This window comes from Hyla sarda, chromosome 7 (assembly GCF_029499605.1).
Source record: "Hyla sarda isolate aHylSar1 chromosome 7, aHylSar1.hap1, whole genome shotgun sequence".
NCBI lineage: Eukaryota > Metazoa > Chordata > Amphibia > Anura > Hylidae > Hyla > Hyla sarda.
Genome location: NC_079195.1, coordinates 86,144,984 through 86,164,104, shown reverse-complemented (window position 1 = coordinate 86,164,104; position 19,121 = coordinate 86,144,984). Strand labels below are relative to the sequence as shown.

The window sequence follows — 19,121 nt, the reverse complement described above, 5'->3', positions numbered from 1 at the left end:
ACTGGCTGTTTGCTACGTATCATGCTCTATAAATTACAATGAGATGCAAATTGCATGGAAGGGATAACAATAAACCAGGAAAGAGAACATAGGAGGAAACACAGGATGACAAACTGGTTTCCATGTGTGGTATATAAGTAGTTTATACATACATGGCAGAAATGCTGTTGCTATAAAAAATGATAAGCTCCTTTGCAATAGAGCACCTTCCCCCTGTGCAGTCTCTTAAATGGGTACTCTGCCCATAGACATCTTATCCCCTATCCAAGGATAAGATGTCTGACCGCCGCTGGGGACCCCCGTGATCTCGGCTGCGGCACCCCAGACATCTGGTGCACGGAGCGAACTTCGATCCATGCCAGATAACTGGTGTTGCAGGGCGGAGGCTCATGATGTCACAGCCATGCCCCCTCAATGCCAGTCTATGGGAGGGGGCGTGACGTCTGTCACGCCCCCTCCCATAGACTTGCATTGTGGGGTCATGGCCGTGACATCACGAGCCTCCGGAGCTGCACCCGACACTCTAAACGAATGTCGGGTGCAGCAGGGAGATCGCGGGGGTCCCTTTGGATAGGGGATAAGATGTCTAAGGGCGGAGTACCCCCTTTAAACTAAAATTAACCTGAGAAAGCTAACATACATGTTGGTTATTTACAGCATACATAGGAAACTAGTACATACATAGGAAAACTAGTTTTTAATGTCCACACAGGCTTCTCTAGGGCACAGGTTAGAATCTGTGCTTGGAAAACAGAACCCAGTTTGAGGCCAGCATTTCAGGTTATAAGAATTCTAGCTTTTCACTTTCTGAAATGCCACTTGGTCCAGAGTTACTTAAGTTGAACATTTCAGAAATAGGTCTTTTGTTAGAGATGCTGATTTTGTATGTGTCAGCAATGACTGAATATCATCCATCTGAGGCGTAAAATCAAATTTTTGTGCCTTAGATGCACAGAGGGGCTTATTTACTATGTAGAGGCACAGGGTGACCTTATACTATGTAGGGGACAGGGGTCCTAACTACTATATGGGAGCACAGAGGTGACCTAATAATATATGGGGCATAGAGGGGCCTAACTACTACAGTGGGGCAAAAAAGTATTTAGACAGCCACCAATTGTGCAAGTTTTCCCACTTAAAAAGATGAGAGAGAGGCCTGTAAATTTCATGATAGGTATACCTAAAATCACATTGTCTTACTTTTAAAGAAATTATTTGCAAATTATGATGGAAAATAAGTATTTTTGTCAATAACAAAAGTTCATCTCAATACTTTATATTGTTATGTTGTTATATACCCTTTGTTGGCAATAACAGAGGTTAAACGTTTTCTGTAAGTCTTCACAAGGTTTTCACACACTGTTGGTGGTATTTTGGCCCATTCCTCCACGCAGATCTCCTCTAGAGCTGTGATGTTTTGGGGCTGTCGCTGGGCAACACAGACTTTCAACTCCCTCCAAAGGTTTTCCATGGGGTTGAGATCTGGAGACTGGCTAGGCCACTCCAGGACCTTGAAACGCTTCTTACAAAGCCACTCCTTTGTGGCCCGGGTGGTGTGTTTGGGATCATTGACATGCTGAAAGACCCAGCCATGAATCATCTTCAGTGCCCTTGCTGATGGGAGGAGGCTTTCACTCAAAATCTCATGATACATGGCCCCTTTCATGCTTTCCTTTACACGGATCAGTCGTCCTGTCCCTTAGCAGAAAAACAGCCTCAAAGTATGATGTTTCCACCCCCATGATTCAGAGTAGGTATGGTATTTTTTGGATGCAACTCAGCATTATTTCTCCTACAAACACGATGAGTTGAGTTTTTACCAAAAAGTTATTCTTTGGTCTGACCTCTGACCATATGACATGTACTGGCTTAAGCAGGGGGACACGTCTGGCACTGCATGATTTGAGCCCCTGGCGGCGTAGTGTGTTATTGATGGTAGCCTTTCTTACTTTGGTCTCAGCTCTATGCAGGTCATTCACTAGGTCCCTCCGTGTGGGTCTGGGATTTTTGCTCACCGTTCTTGTGATCATTTTGACAATTTTGTTTCTAATGTCCTTCGACAGCTCTTTGGTCTTGGCCATAGTGAAGTTTGGAGTGTGACTGTTTGAGGTTGTGGACAGGTGTCTTTTATACTGATAACAAGTTCCAACAGGTGCCATAAATAAAGGTAATGAGTGGAGGACAGTGGAGTCTCTTAGAGAAGCTACAGGTCTGTGAGAGCCAGAAATCTTGCTTGTTTGTAGGTGACCAAATACTTATTTTCCACCATAATTTGCAAATAGATTCTGTAAAAATCAGACAATGTGATTTTATGGATTTTTTTCTTATTATGTCTCTCATAGTTGAGGTATACCTATGATGAAAATTACAGGCCTCTCTCATCTTTTTAAGAGGGAGAACTTGCTGTCACGATTCGGCAGGCTGGATGTGGATCCTCTGTGCCAGAGAGGGATAGGCGTGGACCGTGCTAGTGGACCGGTTCTAAGCTGCTACTGGTTTTCACCAGAGCCCGCCGCAAAGCGGGATGGTCTTGCAGCGGCGGTAGCAACCAGGTCGTATCCACTAGCAACGGCTCAACCTCTCTGACTGCTGAAGATAGGCGCGGTACAAGGGAGTAGACAAGAGCAAGGTCGGACGTAGCAGAAGGTCGGGGCATGCAGCAAGAATCGTAGTCAATAAGGCAATAGCAGGAGGTCAAGTACACAGTAAGGACAAACACAGTAACGCTTTCACTAGGCACTAAGGCAACAAGATCTGGCAGGGGAGTGCAGGGGCAGTGATCAGATATAGCCAGGGAGCAGGTGGAAGCCAATTAAGCTAATTGGGCCAGGCACCATTCATTGGTGCACTGGCCCTTTAAGTCTCAGAGAGCTGGCGCGCGCGCGCCCTAGAGAGCGGAGCCGCGCGCGCCAGCACATGACAGCAGGGGACCGGGACGGGTAAGTGACTTGGGATGCGATTCGCGAGCGGGCGCGTCCCGCTATGCGAATCGCATCCCCGTCAGCAATGTCAGTGCAGCGCTCCCGGTCAGCGGGTCTGACCGGGGCGCTGCAGGGGGAGAAACACCGCGAGCGCTTCGGGGAGGAGCAGGGACCCGGAGCGCTCAGCGTAACAGTACCCCCCCCCCTTAGGTCTCCCCCTCTTTTTGTCGGGATGTCGCTCCACCTGGGACGAGGACATTGGGAGTGATTGTAGAGTCTCCTTCAGGGGGACAGTGAAGTCCTGGGCAGACCGGTCAGAAGGAGTGGGAATGGGGAGGGAGGGCAGAGGGTGAGGCTTGGCACAGTCCAGATAGGCCTTGGGGAGACCAGGCACAGGAGGGTGACACGGAGGCCCGACGGACGGGGCCGGGAGCAGGCGTGAGGCATTTCTTGCGGCAAGCAGGACCCCAATTCTCGATCTCCCCGGTGGTCCAGTCAAGGGTGGGAGAATGGTGCTGGAGCCATGGCAGACCGAGAAGGACTTCAGATGTGCAGCCGGGCAGAACCAAGAATTCAATCTTTTCGAGATGTGGTCCAATGCTCATAAGCAGAGGCACTGTGCGAAAACGCACAGTGCAGTTCAACTTGACTCCGTTGACTGAAGCAATGTAGAGCGGCTTGATGAGACGGATCACCGGGATGCAGTACCTATCAAGCAAAGAGGCCAGAATAAAATTTCCAGAGGAACCAGAGTCCAAGACGGCCACGGCAGAGAAGGAGGAGTCGGCAGAAGGAGAAATCCGTACGGGCACAGTGAGACATGGAGAAGCAGACTCCGTACCCAGAGACGCCAGGCCCACATGAGCAGGCTGCGTGCGAGCATTTTCCAGACGAGGAGGACGAATCGGGCAATCCACCAAGAAATGTTCGGCACTAGCGCAGTAAAGACATAGATTCCTATCCCTACGGCGAGACCTCTCTTCAATAGTCAGGCGAGACCGATCTACTTGCATAGGCTCCTCGGCGGGAGGCACAGGGGTAGACTCCAAGGGATACCGTGAGAGAGGTGCCCAGGGATTAAGGTCTTTTTCCTGGCGGATTTCCTGGTGTCTTTCCGAAAAACGCATGTCAATGCGGGTGGCCAAATGGATAAGTTCATGCAGACTGGCAGGAATCTCTTGTGCGGCCAGCACATCTTTGATGTTACTGGATAGGCCTTTTTTAAAGGTCGCGCAGAGAGCCTCGTTGTTCCAAGATAATTCGGAAGCGAGAGTACGAAATCGGATGGCGTACTCGCCTACTGAAGAATTACCCTGGACCAGGTTCAGCAGGGCAGTCTCGGCAGAAGAAGCTCGGGCTGGTTCCTCGAAGACACTGCGAACCTCAGAGAAGAAGGAGTGTACAGTGGCGGTGACAGGGTCATCGGAGTCCCAGAGCGGTGTGGCCCAAGCCAAAGCCTTTCCAGACAGGAGACTAACCACGAAAGCCACCTTCGACCGTTCAGTAGGAAATTGGTCCGACAACATCTCCAAATGTAGGGAACATTGTGACAGGAAACCTCGGCAGAGTCTAGAGTCCCCATCAAATTTGTCCGGCAGGGACAAGCGGAGGCTAGGAGCGGCCACTCGCTGCGGAAGAGGTGCAGGAGCCGGCGGAGGAGATGGTTGTTGCTGCTGTAGCTGTGACTGAAATTGTGACTGAAGCTGCTGTAGCTGCGACTGGAGTTGCTGTGTCATGGTGGTCAAGTACGACAGCTGGTGCTCTTGTTGGGCGATCTGTCGAGCTTGCTGGGCGACCAGCGTAGTGAGGTCAGAGGCAACTGGCAGGGGAACCTCAGCAGGATCCATGGCCGGATCTACTGTCACGATTCGGCAGGCTGGATGTGGATCCTCTGTGCCAGAGAGGGATAGGCGTGGACCGTGCTAGTGGACCGGTTCTAAGCTGCTACTGGTTTTCACCAGAGCCCGCCGCAAAGCGGGATGGTCTTGCAGCGGCGGTAGCAACCAGGTCGTATCCACTAGCAACGGCTCAACCTCTCTGACTGCTGAAGATAGGCGCGGTACAAGGGAGTAGACAAGAGCAAGGTCGGACGTAGCAGAAGGTCGGGGCAGGCAGCAAGAATCGTAGTCAATAAGGCAATAGCAGGAGGTCAAGTACACAGTAAGGACAAACACAGTAACGCTTTCACTAGGCACTAAGGCAACAAGATCCGGCAGGGGAGTGCAGGGGCAGTGATCAGATATAGCCAGGGAGCAGGTGGAAGCCAATTAAGCTAATTGGGCCAGGCACCATTCATTGGTGCACTGGCCCTTTAAGTCTCAGAGAGCTGGCGCGCGCGCTCCCTAGAGAGCGGAGCCGCGCGCGCCAGCACATGACAGCAGGGGACAGGGACGGGTAAGTGACTTGGGATGCGATTCGCGAGCGGGCGCGTCCCGCTATGCGAATCGCATCCCCGTCAGCAATGTCAGTGCAGCGCTCCCGGTCAGCGGGTCTGACCGGGGCGCTGCAGGGGGAGAAACACCGCGAGCGCTTCGGGGAGGAGCAGGGACCCGGAGCGCTCAGCGTAACACTTGCACAATTGGTGGCGGACTAAATACCTTTTTTGCCCCACTGTATATGGGGGCACATAAGTGACATAATACTGTATAGGGGCAGAGAGAAGGCATATTGGCTCAGTGGTAAGTACTGATCATAGATTCAAATCCCACCAAGTTTGTATAGCTGTTTGCTACGTATCCGGGTACTCCGGTTTCCTCCCACACTCCAAAGCTCACTGATAGATAAGTACTATATGGGGCACAGAGGGGGCTAACTATTATTTGAGGGCACAGATGTGTCCTAATACTGTATGGCAGCAAAGAGGAAAGTAACTACTATATAGGACACAAAAAAGCCTAAAATGTTTGTCCCTCAAATTCTATAGGGAGGAGTCATGGCTGGAGAAGCCTTCATAATGACTGAACTGAATGGAAACGAAAAGAAACTGTGAACAACTCTGATCAGAGAAGATGTCTTCTGTCAGTCACTGGATGCAGGTGTTTGTGATCACTTATATAGTGTGCAGGGCCTGAGAAGTGCTGGTTCCTACCACTATAGGATCATTGTATGGGGGAATATTGGTCTGTACGTAGTGGATTTTATTCAATAACAACATAGTGGCATTATTCAGTCACTATTTGGTGTAATGGTGGTGATCATGGTGTGACGGTATTATGTGTCTTTTCTATAGGGTATTGGTAATTCCGGTCGTGTATACTGGATTTTTTCAGTTACAGTATAATAGTAATATGTATGGTGACATTTGGTCCTTGTATAATAGTTATTTGGTCCCTCTATGACTAGTGTATATACAGTATTATGTTTAGAAAGTTATCTTATGCATGTTAACACATACAGTATATATGTAAATATTTCTTATATACCCTATTAGTTCTATTATTGAGAGGGGGTTAGGCTGGGTTCACATATAACAGGCGTCCGGCATAGTTTCCCTCTGGCGGGCACTGGAGGGAAACTGATGCTAGTTTGAATGGGATAGTTCTCAATCATCCAGCGTATCAATTTTGACGCCGGATGGTTGGACACGCCGGAGGGCAACAGACAATGGCACCCAGAAACAATGGACGCCGGATGCCATACAACTGATGACAACTTGTCATCAGTTGTGGCATCAGTTGCTTCTAGATCTAGGCTGAGTTCACCTATGCCAGATGCCGGACATATGTGAACCCAGCCTTAGTGCTGTCCAGGTTCAGCACAGGTAAGAGCTAGTACAGGAGTGTAGCTAAGTAACAGGGGATGTATATTTTTTGGGGGGGAGGAATCACTGCTACACAACACATTACAGGTTATGTACAGTTATTATAGTTATGCCTTGCACTGAGCCTGTACCTCTTTGTCACATGAACAGCACAGAGTTGTGTATCCTGGAAATATTTACTTAGGATTTATGCAGAATGATTTAAGCAGAGAAATTGATACAGAAAGTATGTTGGAAAGTTGTATAATATTTAGTTATACCATGAATAACCCTATTTGGTAAGTGCTGCTTTAAAGAAAATCTGTCAACATGAAAGTTAAGTTTATTCTAACATCAGCATTTTCTAGAGAAGCCTGATTTATAGTTTTGTGTAAAAATTAACCATAACTTGTAACCTATTGATTGAAATTCCTGCTCTTTCTGGGCTTAGAAGTCCAGTGGGTTGTCCAACTCAATTGTTAATATCCTTCCCTGCATAATTGTGTGCACACAGTGTAAACTGTCAATCACTCATTAGGACTGCTCACTAGACTCCCAAAAAACTACAAAGTCCTACTACCTTTTTCTATAACAATATATAGCAATTTATTAGCAAACAAGTTCTATTCAGCACCGCTCACACAGATGGATCTCTTGATGACATCAGCTGTATCATTCACCTTCAGACAAATCACTCCTGTTGGCTATCACTAGTAGTGCTTCACGTGTCAGGAAAATGGAGTGATTCAGCAATTCTATACTTCCATAGAAAGAAAGAAAACCGTAGCACATACCAGATGTGTTGAAAAGCCGTAGATTATTTATTGCATAGCTTCAATTTCGGGGTAAGCGGTAGAGGGAGGGTGGCCCCGCAGCGGGGAGGGGAACGTCAGGCAACGGTCCGTGTCACGCTGGAATGCGCTTCGTCAGGCCCCTGGGGCCTGACGAAGCGCATTCCAGCGTGACACGGACCGTTGCCTGACGTTCCCCTCCCCGCTGCGGGGCCACCCTCCCTCTCCCTCTACCGCTTACCCCGAATTTAAAGCTATGCAATAAAGAAGCTACGCAATAAAGAATCTATGGCTTTTCAACACATCTGGTATGTGCTCCGGTTTTCTTTCTTTCTATGGAAATATATAGCAATTGTTGTAAACTAATGCTGGCAGATCAGACTTCTTGTTCAATGTAACAGGTTTCCTTTAATCCTGTCACATAGGCACTTGTGCACTCATTGGAGCCTGAGAGTGATAGAGTATGTTCACATTATGAAATTTGGTGAGGAAAATTTCCTTGCAGAGTTCCTCTGCATCTTTTTTGCTCCATGGTAAATAGAGCAGAAATAATAATAATAATTATTATGTTCCATAGAATTATCTGCAGAAATAAGTTCTTCAATTTCGGGGTAAGCGGTAGAGGGAGGGTGGCCCCGCAGCAGGGAGGGGAACGTCAGGCAACGGTCCATGTCACGCTGGAATGCGCTTCGTCAGGCCCCTGGGGCCTGACGAAGCGCATTCCAGCGTGACACGGACCGTTGCCTGACGTTTCCTTCCCCGCTGCGGGGCCACCCTCCCTCTCCCTCTACCGCTTACCCCGAATTTAAAGCTATGCAATAAAGAATCTACGCAATAAAGAATCTACGGCTTTTCAACACATCTGGTATGTGCTCCAGTTTTCTTTCTTTCTATGGAAATATATAGCAATTGTTGTAAACTAATGCTGGCAGATCAGACTTCTTGTTCAACGCAACAGGTTTCCTTTAATCCTGTCACATAGGCATTTGTGCACTCATTGGAGCCTGAGAGTGATAGAGTATGTTCACATTATGAAATTTGGTGAGGAAAATTTCCTTGCAGAGTTCCTCTGCATCTTTTTTGCTCCATGGTAAATAGAGCAGAAATAATAATAATTATTATTATGTTCCATAGAATTATCTGCAGAAATAAGTTCTTCAATTTCGGGGTAAGCGGTAGAGGGAGGGTGGCCCCGCAGCAGGGAGGGGAACGTCAGGCAACGGTCCATGTCACGCTGGAATGCGCTTCGTCAGGCCCCTGGGGCCTGACGAAGCGCATTCCAGCGTGACACGGACCGTTGCCTGACGTTTCCTTCCCCGCTGCGGGGCCACCCTCCCTCTCCCTCTACCGCTTACCCCGAATTTAAAGCTATGCAATAAAGAATCTACGGCTTTTCAACACATCTGGTATGTGCTCCAGTTTTCTTTCTTTCTATGGAAATATATAGCAATTGTTGTAAACTAATGCTGGCAGATCAGACTTCTTGTTCAACGCAACAGGTTTCCTTTAATCCTGTCACATAGGCATTTGTGCACTCATTGGAGCCTGAGAGTGATAGAGTATGTTCACATTATGAAATTTGGTGAGGAAAATTTCCTTGCAGAGTTCCTCTGCATCTTTTTTGCTCCATGGTAAATAGAGCAGAAATAATAATAATTATTATTATGTTCCATAGAATTATCTGCAGAAATAAGTTCTTCAATTTCGGGGTAAGCGGTAGAGGGAGGGTGGCCCCGCAGCAGGGAGGGGAACGTCAGGCAACGGTCTGTGTCACGCTGGAATGCGCTTCGTCAGGCCCCTGGGGCCTGACGAAGTGCATTCCAGCGTGACACGGACCGTTGCCTGACGTTCCCCTCCCCACTGCGGGGCCACCCTCCCTCTCCCTCTACCGCTTACCCCGAATTTGAAGCTATGCAATAAAGAAGCTATGCAATAAAGAATATATGGCTTTTCAACACATCTGGTATGTGCTCCGGTTTTCTTTCTTTCTATGGAAATATATAGCAATTGTTGTAAACTAATGCTGGCAGATCAGACTTCTTGTTCAATGTAACAGGTTTCCTTTAATTCTGTCACATAGGCACTTGTGCACTCATTGGAGCCTGAGAGTGATAGAGTATGTTCACATTATGAAATTTGGTGAGGAAAATGTCCTTGCAGAGTTCCTCTGCATCTTTTTTTGCTCCATGGTAAATAGAGCAGAAATAATAATTATTATTATTATTATGTTCCATAGAATTATCTGCTGAAATAAGTTCTAAAAACCAAAGTTAAAATTGACTTATGGGCTTTTACTACCAGATGGCGGCATTTTGCTGAAATTAGAATCTTCAACAGAAGTTCCGTTGCAAAAGAGTCCGTCGGAAATTTTCTTGGACATTTTTCACAGATTCCACCTTGAATTTGTATAGTGTAAATGAGCCAAAATAACACTATACAAAGTATAGTCCAGCCATAGGAATTATACAAGTATATTGTACATAATACAGAATTGTTAGGAAATTGATCTCATTGATATGTGAACAAATGTGTGCAAAAGTTTTATTTACCATTGTTGGAGAAACACAATGGGGGAACTTATTATTGTCTTTATAAAACAAGTTCTTTTTACCCCCTTGGTCTGGTTGTACATCATATGTACTTCCCCACATTTAGCATAAAGGTGCAAATTCTTCATAAATAGCAAAGTAGCTTAGATGTAGACAAGTTTCTAAGTGTGGTCTGGGATGCCATGAGACTGCTCAAAAAATTAGTTTTTGCTGAAATTTTGCAACAATTTTTAAAAAGTCGAAGTCGATAAATCACCAACCACTGCAAAAAAGCTAACCATTCCAAAGCTAAATTCACCACCAAAAAACAGGGTATGAGCAATGATAAATTTCCCCCAATGACACCACACACAACATGGATCAATGTAAAGTTTACAAAGCTTTTGTTCTAGTTTTTTTATTCATTTGGAATTTTTAGCATTCTTTTTCTCCCATATTTATGTGTTTTTGTGAATACGGAATATGGAAAAAAAGAGTTACCTGCCTAATCCTAAGTGCAAACCTCACGTAAAATAGCATGCAACATTGGTGAGTAGAGTGAGGGAGGAAACCTTAGGAATCTAACATCAAGCACAAGGAGAAGAGACAAACTCTACGAAGATGCTGATGTGGTTGGCATCAAACTCAGGAGAACCCAAGCCAATAGTCCTGTCTAATGAGCATCCTACCATATATACAGTTTGATAATAATGGAAATATGAATTATTATTATCATTATTATTATTGTAATTTATTAAATTATTATAACCGTGTTATATTATTAATTATTATATGAATTATATTATTATTTTATAGTAATGATAGTAATATTTATTTATATAGTGCCAACAGATTCCACAGCACTTTACAATTTTGGGGATACAATAAAAGACAAGTATCCAACATTACAATATTACACACTAAATATTCAATATTCAGGAGGAGTTAAGACTCTGCTTGCGAGGGCTTACATTAATATATTATATTAAATAATATTGATAAAATAAACTGTAATACAAAACAAAGGATGAAATGGAATATCTAGTCCAGCTCATGTAGTTCAGGTTGTAGAATCCCGATCGTTTTGGGATGAGCTGTATCATCGGGAGGATTGCTCATACCTGCCTGACAGAGACCGGAGAAGGAAAAATTCAAGTTTATATTAATATAATCACTCAGAGTAAACTGGAAATATCCAGAGGCAAGGGTTTACCTAGAGGATAGTAAGCCAAGATAAATAAAGCACGTGCAGATCATTCTGCGTTACCTGTATACTGGCTGCTATGACCGGAGACCTTATTGCATCTTCAGTACCAGGCTGGAGCCCAAGTAAATAAAGGAGTAAGGCAGAGGAATCACTGCTGGAAGTGAGGAGGAATATTTTTGTTTGTGTCTCCATTATATTGGTGCTCTCCTCCTCCTCTTGCTTCTTCTCCACCCAGCTTCACCTCCTTTCCCTGGCTGACATTAGTCCAGTCTGAACCGGTTTCCATAACTGCAGAGTGTTGGAGATAATGAAACAGGAAAGAAGGGAGGGGGGTGCAGCAGAATGTAAGGACAACCTGGGATCATGCACAGCTGCTGGCACACAGATCACTAGATGGTACCTTGTCGAGAGACGTGCAAGTGACGAAGAGCTGGCAGCTGTGCAGCTTCCTGCTTCACCTCTCTCCTGCCTCTTAGTCACACCGAGTCCATGTTATTTCCCAGAAAGAATTCACATTATCATTAGATGCGATCAACAATAATGTCTGGATTTACGTGCACGTGGATGGGATTTAATCGGTTTTTAATGCAAATGAGTTAAAAGTAAAAAAAAAATGCAATGCAAAAAAATATATTTATCACACTCACTCCAATCAAGTATTTTGTTTAGTTTTTCTGACATTTTCAATGGGATCAGTCACTGCATTTATTAATTAATTACCGTATTTATCGGCGTATAACACGCACTTTTTAGGCTAAAATTGTTAGCCTAAAGTCTGTGTGCGTGTTATACGCAGATGCACCCCCAGGAAAGGCAGGGGGAGAGAGGCCGTCGCTGCCCGCTTCTCTCCCCCTGCCTTTCCTGGGGTCTAGAGCGCTGCTGTCGGCCCTTCTCACCCCCTGGTTATCGGCGCCGCTGCCCGTTCTGTCCCCCTGACTATCGGTTCCGGGGATGGGGGGAGGCAACGGGGCAGCGGCGCCGGCAATGGGTGCCGCTGCCCCTTCTCTCCCCCTGGCTCACCCTCATGGGGTGAGAAGGGCCGACAGCAGCGCTCTAGACCCCAGGAAAGGCAGGGGGAGAGAAGCGGGCAGCGACGGCCTCTCTCCCCCTGCCTTTCCTGGGGGTATATCGGGGTATACACGCGCACACACGCACCCTCATTTTACCATGGATATTTGGGTAAAAAACTTTTTTTACCCAAATATCCTTGGTAAAATGAGGGTGCGTGTTATAGGCCGGTGCGTGGTATACCCCGATAAATACGGTAATTAATTTATTTATTTATTGTTTAGTCCATGGTGAAATATTGAAAAGTCTACATACAATGATTTTGTTTTGTGGTGATCTGAAGCATTTTTGAAATTACGTTTTTCCTGGTGTTTTATGTTCTTGTGTTTTAGGAGCTTGAGAAATGCTAGAAAAATAAGACATTGAAAGTACTCCAAAATAAAAAACAAATAAATAAATAAAGTAGCACCAAAAGAGAATAAAAAAAAAGCTGTAAAAACCTGAATTTGAATTGTTTAAATAAAAAATTATGAGAAATGTTTTGTTATTAGGGAGTCCTATTGTAATGGAGCTGGATATGGATCCTCTAACCTGTGTGGCTGGTGACTCGGACCGTATCGGGGAGTGGAATCTAAGGTGCCGCTGGTCTTCACCAGAGCCCGCCGCAAGGCAGGATGGGCTTGCGGTGGCGGGCAACACCCAGGTCGCTACCCCCGACACGGTTCGACTACACAGTTAGCTGGCCAAGGCGAGGTACCGAAGGATAAGGCAGTAGCATAGTCAAGCGTAGCAGAAGGTCAAGGCAGACGGCAAAGGTGCAGAGTCTAATAGCGTAGCGGAAGGTCTGGAAACACGGGTAAGGCAAACAGGCTATAAGGGTCATGTAATCTCAGGCTAGGGGCACTGAAGATCCGGCAGGGAAGTGTGGGAGGTGCAGGGACTTATAATGTGGTGTCAGGTGCAAATTTCAGATCTCCGGCGCGCGCACGCCCTAGGAGACGGGGACGCTCGTGCCGGAGCTGAGACACAGAGGCAGCGGAGCGAGGTGACGGACAGCGGCCGTGGCGCAGAGCGTTACACCTAGAAGGCTTGCAGTGGCAGGCAACACCCAGGTCGCTACCCCCGACACGGCTCGACCACACAGTTAGCTGGCCAAGGCGAGGTACCGAAGGATAAGGCAGTAGCATAGTCAAGCATAGCAGAAGGTTAAGGCAGACGGCAAAGGTGCAGAGTCTAATAGCGTAGCGGAAGGTCTGGAAACACGGGTAAGGCAAACAGGCTATAAGGGTCACGTAATCTCAGGCTAGGGGCACTGAAGATCCGGCAGGGAAGTGTGGGAGGTGCAGGGACTTATAATGTGGTGTCAGGTGCAAATTTCAGATCTCCGGCGCGCGCACGCCCTAGGAGACGGGGACGCGCGTGCCGGAGCTGAGACACAGAGGCAGCGGAGCGAGGTGACGGACAGCGACCGTGGCGCAGAGCGTTACACCTAGAAGTATTTTAAAAGTAAAAAAGATATGGATTTTCAACAAGCATAGTAGGACATCTTCCCAGCGCGAACCTCCATATGGACCACAAAAGTATTGGCATAAGTTTATACTACTGTAATTCGTATGGAGGTTTGTGTCAGACAGATCTTGAATGTGCTTGTTGAAGATTCATATGTGGTGACTCTCTGTACTCTCATATCCATTTCACTTATGTCAGTGGCACCCTAGATTAGGGGATCAGGACATCTGCTACATCTCTCTTTATTTGATAGTGTTGTTTCTAGCAAAAGGTGAGCATCTATCATCCACCTATATATCTTTTAATCTGTGATGTACTTACCTTTACAAGCATTTCTCATGCTGGTCTTAAAGGGGTACTACGGAGGAAAAATAACATATTTTCAAATCAACTGGTGCCAGCTGCTGTATACTACAGAAGAAGTTGTGTAGTTCTTTCCAGTCTGCCCACAGTGTTCTCTGCTGCCACCTTTGTCAGGAACTGTCCAGAGCAGGAGCTGACCCCCCTAGTAAAGCTCTCCAGTTCCGGTCAGTTCCTGACATGGACAGAGTTGACAGCAGAGAACACTGTGGGCAAACTGGAAAGAACTACACAACTTCCTCTAGTCCATACAACAGGTCATAAGTACTGGAATGCTTAAGATATTTAAATAGAAGTAATTGAAAAATCTGTATAACTTTTTGACACCAGTTGATTCAAAAAAAATTTTCCTCTGGAGTGCCCCTTTAAGTAAACCCCTGCGAGTATACGCTCACACCTCTTTAAAAAAAAATCCTGAACAGCAGCCTTAACAGTCTATGCTAGCCCAGAGCTGGTATAGATTTCAACTACAATTTATGCCTGCCAGCCGGCATAAATTGTGTTAAAGTAAGTCCCACCCATTTGGCCAGCGCGGCATAGATCAGCAACATTTTTCAACTTTTTGCCGAATTGCGCAGGTGCAGACTTTACAAAATTACCACTTATGTACAAGTAAGGGAAGCAACAAATGTCTCCTTGCATTTTAAAAGGGTTTGCTTGTTTTAAAAGTGTTTTTACACCCAACCCTCTCAGGCCAGAGATGATCATGTGGCCTGGCTTTCCATTTATGGGCAAACCCTTTTAACTCTTTACTGGCTTTTATGAAGTAAGATCACAGTTGCAATAACAGGTGATATAGCAAAAACTGTTCAATATATGGGGAAGGCAAAAATTCAGATCTCAACATATTTATCAATCAGCCTACTTGTCTGGTTTTTCCCACAGCAACCAATCACAGCTCAGCTTTCACATCTTAACGAGCTCTTGTAACGAGTTCTTGGGGGATTTTCAGGCTGATTGATAAATATGGGCCATTGTCAAGTAATCTTTAGTCCTTGAATGGAATTGCAAACAGTCTATGAGCTGGTTAACAGACAGTCTTTAAATGGAATAGCAGAGAGTTTTTTTTTTTTTATGCTGCATATGATATCCAATAATTACCTTTAACCCCTTAAGGACCAGGCCATTTTATACCTTAAGGACCGGAGCGTTTTTTGCAATTCTGACCACTGTCACTTTAAACATTAATAACTCTGGAATGCTTTTAGTTATCATTCTGATTCCGAGATTGTTTTTTCGTGACATATTCTACTTTAACTTAGTGGTAAAATTTTATGGTAACTTGCAGCCTTTCTTGGTGAAAAATCCCAAAATTTGATGAAAAAAATGAAAATTTTGCATTTTTCTAACTTTGAAGCTCTCTGCTTGTAAGGAAAATGGATATTCAAAATATATTTTTTTGGGGTTCACATATACAATATTTCTACTTTATGTTTGCATCATAAAATTTATGAGTTTTTACTTTTGGAAGACACCATAGGGCTTCAAAGTTCAGTAGCAATTTTGAAATTTTTCACAAAATTTACAACTCACTATTTTTCAGGGACCAGTTCAGTTTTGAAGTGGATTTGAAGGGTCTTCATATTAGAAATACCCCATAAAAGACCCCATTATAAAAACTACACCCCCTAAAGTATTCAAAAAAACTTTCAGTAAGTGTATTAACCCTTTAGGTGTTTCACAGGAATAGCAGCAAAGTGAAGGAGAAAATTCAAAATCTTCATTTTTTACACTCGCATGTTCTTGTAGACCCAATTTTTGAATTTTTGCAAGGGATAAAAAGGAAAATTTTTTTACTTGTATTTGAAACCCAATTTCTCTCGAGTAAGCACATACCTCATATGTCTATGTTAATTGTTCGGCGGGCGCAGTAGAGGGCTCAGAAGGGAAGGAGCGACAAATGGTTTTTGGGGGGCATGCCGCATTTAGGAAGCCCCTTTGGTGCCAGGACAGCAAAAAAAAAAACATGGCATACCATTTTGGAAACTAGACCCCTCAGGGAACGTAACAAGGGGTAAAGTGAACCTTAATACCCTACAGGTATTTCACGACTTTTGCATATGTAAAAAAAATATATTTTTTTTTTACCTAAAATGCTTGGTTTCCCAAAATTTTTACAATTTTAAAAAGGGTAATAGCAGAAAATACCCCCCAAAATTTGAAGCCCAATTTCTCCCGATTCAGAAAACACCCCATATGGGTGTGAAAAGTGCTCTGCTGGCGCACTACAGGTCTCAGAAGAGAAGGAGTCACATTTGGCTTTTTGAAAGCGAATTTTGCTCTGGGGGCATGCCGCATTTAGGAAGCCCCTATGGTGCCAGGACAGCAAAAAAAAAACACATGGCATACTATTTTGGAAACTAGACCCCTCGGGGAACGTAACAAGGGGTAATTTGAACCTTAATACCCTACAGGTGTTTCACGACTTTTGCATATGTAAAAAAATATATATTTTTTTTACCTAAAATGCTTGTTTTCCCAAAAATTTTACATTTTTTAAAAGGGTAATAGCAGAAAATACCCCCCAAAATTTGAAGCCCAATTTCTCCCGAGTACGGCGATACCCCATATGTGGCCCTAAACTGTTGCCTTGAAATACGACAGGGCTCCAAAGTGAGAGCGCCATGCGCATTTGAGGCCTAAATTAGGGACTTGCATAGGGGTGGACATAGGGGTATTCTACGCCAGTGATTCCCAAACAGGGTGCCTCCAGCTGTTGTAAAACTCCCAGCATGCCTGGACAGTCAATGGCTATCTGGCAATACTGGGAGTAGTTGTTTTGCAACAGCTGGAGGCTCCGTTTTGGAAACAGTGGCGTACCAGACGTTTTTCATTTTTATTGGGGAGGGGGGTTGTATAGGGGTATGTGTATATGTAGTGTTTTTTACTTTTTATTTTATTTTGTGGTAGTGTAGTGTAGTGTTTTTAGGGTACAGTCGCACGGGCGGGGGGTTCACAGTAGTTTCTCGCTGGCAGTTTGAGCTACGGCAGAAAATTTGACGCAGCTCAAACTTGCAGCCGGATACTTACTGTAATCCTCCGCCCATGTGAGTGTACCCTGTACGTTCACATTGGGGGGGGGGGAACATCCAGCTGTTGCAAAACTACAACTCCCAGCATGTACGGTCTATCAGTGCATGCTGGGAGTTGTAGTTTTGCAACCGCTGGAGGCTCCGTTCTGGAAACAGTGGCGTACCAGACGTTTTTCATTTTTATTGGGGAGGGGAGGGGGGCTGTGTAGGGGTATGTGTATATGTAGTGTTTTTTACTTTTTATTTTATTGTGTGTTAGTGTAGTGTTTTTAGGGTACAGTCGCACGGGCGGGGGGTTCACAGTAGTTTCTCGCTGGCAGTTTGAGCTGCGGCAGAAATTTTGCCGTACCTCAAACTTGCAGCCGGATACTAACTGTAATCCTCCGCCCATGTGAGTGTACCCTGTACGTTCACATTGGGGGGGGAACATCCAGCTGTTGCAAAACTACAACTCCCAGCATGTACGGTCTATCAGTGCATGCTGGGAGTTGGTTTTGCAACAGCTGGAGGCACACTGGTTGTGAAACACCGAGTTTGGTAACAAACTCAGTGTTTTGTAACCAGTGTGCCTTCAGCTGTTGCAAAAGCTACAACCCCCAGCATGTACGGACAGCGGAAGGGCATGCTGGGTGTTGTAGTTATGCAACAGCTGGAGGCATACTACTTTGGCTGGGGATGCTGGGGATTGTAGTTATGCAACAGCTGGAGACACACTGGTTTACTACTTAACTCAGTGTGCCTTCAGCTGTTGCAAAACTACAACTCTCAGCAGTCACCGACAGCCAACGGGCATGCTGGGAGTTGTAGTTATGCAACCACCAGATGCACCACTACAACTCCCAGCATGCACTTTAGCTGATTGTGCAAGCTGGGAGTTGTAGTTACACAACAGCTGAAGGTACACTTTTCCATAGAAAGAATGTGCCTCCAGCTGTTGCAAAACTACAAGTCCCAGCATGCCCATAAGGGCATGCTGGGAGTTGTGGTGGTCTGCCTCCTGCTGTTGCATAACTACAGCTCCCAGCATGCCCTTTTTGCATGCTGGGAGCTGTTGCTAAGCAACAGCAGGAGGCTGTCCCTCACCTCCAACGATCCTCTCCGCACAGGTCAGTCCCTCGTCGTCTCCGCCGCCGCCGCTGCTCCTGGGGCCCCGCTCCCAACAGGGACGCCGGGGATCGGGGTCCCCAGCACCGGGGGTCGTCTTCCCGCACCCGCTCACGTCCTCCGGAAGAGGGGCGGAGCGGGTTGCGGGAGTGACACCCGCAGCAGGCGCCCTGATTGGTCGGCCGGTAATCCGGCCGACGAATCAGGGCGATCGTGAGGTGGCACCAGTGCCACCTCACCCCTGCTGGCTCTGGCTGATCGGGGCCGTCTCTGACGGCCCCGATCAGCCAATAATTCCGGGTCACCGGGTCACTGGAGACCCGATTGACCCGGAATCCGCCGCAGATCGCTGGACTGAATTGTCCAGCGATCTGCGGCCATCGCCGACATGGGGGGTCATAATGACCCCCCTGGGCGATATGCCCCGATGCCTGCTGAACGATTTCAGCAGGCATCGGGGACCGGCTCCGCTCCAGATGGTTGCGGGGGGCCAGTAAAACACATGACGTTCTCATACGTCATGTGTCCTTAAGGACTCGGAAATGGAGACGTATGAGAACGTCATGTGTCCTTAAGGGGTTAAAGGGGTACTCCACTGGAAAACATTTTTTTTTTTTTTTAAAGTAACTGGTGCTAGAAAGTTAAACAGATTTGTAAATTACTTCTATTTAAAAATCATAATCCTTCCAGTACTTGTCATCTGCTGTATGCTCCACATGAAGTACTTTCCTTTTTGAATTTCCTTTCTGTCTGACAACATGCTCTCTTGCTGACACTTCTGTCCATGTCAGGAACTCTCCAGAGTAGGAGCAAATCCCCAGAGAAAACCGATCCTGCTCTGGACAGTTCCTGACATGGGCAGAGGTGTCAGCAGAGAGCACTGTGTACAGACAGAAAGGAAATTCAAAAAGAAAATAACTTC

At 45.9% G+C, this 19,121-nt stretch overlaps 1 protein-coding gene across 3 annotated transcripts in view; it reads right to left on the bottom strand.

Moving 5' to 3' along the window:
• The window catches only part of SLC16A9 (solute carrier family 16 member 9), an 83,282-nt gene that overhangs the window by 39,174 nt on the left and 24,987 nt on the right, over window positions 1–19,121 (bottom strand). The window contains exon 2 of one of the 3 annotated variants that reach the window (XM_056529898.1): window positions 11,247–11,474. The exons of 1 other annotated variant lie outside the window; for it this stretch is intronic. The gene's annotated coding sequence lies outside the window, so the exon portion shown is untranslated. Of the gene's footprint in view, window positions 1–11,246; window positions 11,595–19,121 lie in introns of those variants that run through there. One more of the 3 variants, XM_056529900.1, reaches the window with a different exon arrangement.